We start from the raw sequence: 1,028 nt of genomic DNA on the forward strand, positions 1-1,028 counted from the left end.
AGATAATTACAACTCGCACACTCACATATAAACAGCCATTCTTCTCATGCTCCAGACGAGAATGGAATGTGTAATGTCCCTACGTAATGTAATATGATTGTAATATTCCGGATGCGAGTACCAGCGATGGTGAGCTCCGGAATTAGATACGACAACGCTCTTCTTTGCTCTGACGACAACGCTCTTTGCTGAAAAAAAGGTGATTATCTATGTTTTCTTGTAATTGTTGAAAATAAGTAAATGCCGATCGGAGATTGTGTTTTTTTGTTGGAGATAAGTTTGCATATAGGCAACGGCCTTCCCGCAGTGGATACACCGGTTCCCGTGAGATCACCGAAGTTAAGCGCTGTCGGGCGTGGCAGGCACTTGGATGGGACACCATCCAGTAGCCATGCGCTGTTGCCATTACTCGACCGAATAGTAGTGGCACCGGTCAAACAAAACCATCATAACGACCGGGAGAGCGGTGTGCTGACCACTCTCCCCTTCTATCCGCATCCTCAACATGAGGATGGCACGGCGGTCGGATGGTCCCGATGGGCCACTCATGGCCTAAAGACGGAGTGCTAAGTTTGCATATAGAAGTAATGTGAAGTGTAGAGGTCAACATGAAATCGCGATTATCAAGATAATAATTGAACTTGTGAAAAAGGTAAACATCGTTTACGAACTTTTATTCGATGTCTTATCTCCGGACCTTAAAAAATAAATAAATAAAAATAAAAATTCTAAGTATGTTTTGCAATGTACTGCATAGTGATTTCTTCGCAAATTACCAATACTGGACGAATCTGTTACATCACGGTCCGAACGACGCGCAATATTTCGCCGTCAGCTTGTGTGTTCTAGACGTTCCCTAGGAGACCAGTTTTTTAGTCAGAAGATGTACCACACTGCCACTGTTTGTTCAAACTTCTCATTTTGAAAGTGTTTTCCAGAAAATCTTACGGCGACTGTGAGTACTTTTGTTGCCAAGGAGAGACGGAGTCTTCATCACGAGTTGTAGCAGTTTTGTCCAACCTTGCCTG

The 1,028-nt window shown here is 43.6% G+C and overlaps 1 pseudogene; it reads left to right on the forward strand.

The window, feature by feature from the left end:
• Positions 1–288: 288 nt before the first annotated feature.
• On the forward strand, positions 289–405 carry LOC124796901 (annotated as a pseudogene).
• Positions 406–1,028: the final 623 nt, after the last annotated feature.

The sequence above is a fragment of the Schistocerca piceifrons genome, chromosome 4, assembly GCF_021461385.2.
Source record: "Schistocerca piceifrons isolate TAMUIC-IGC-003096 chromosome 4, iqSchPice1.1, whole genome shotgun sequence".
Classification (NCBI taxonomy): domain Eukaryota; kingdom Metazoa; phylum Arthropoda; class Insecta; order Orthoptera; family Acrididae; genus Schistocerca; species Schistocerca piceifrons.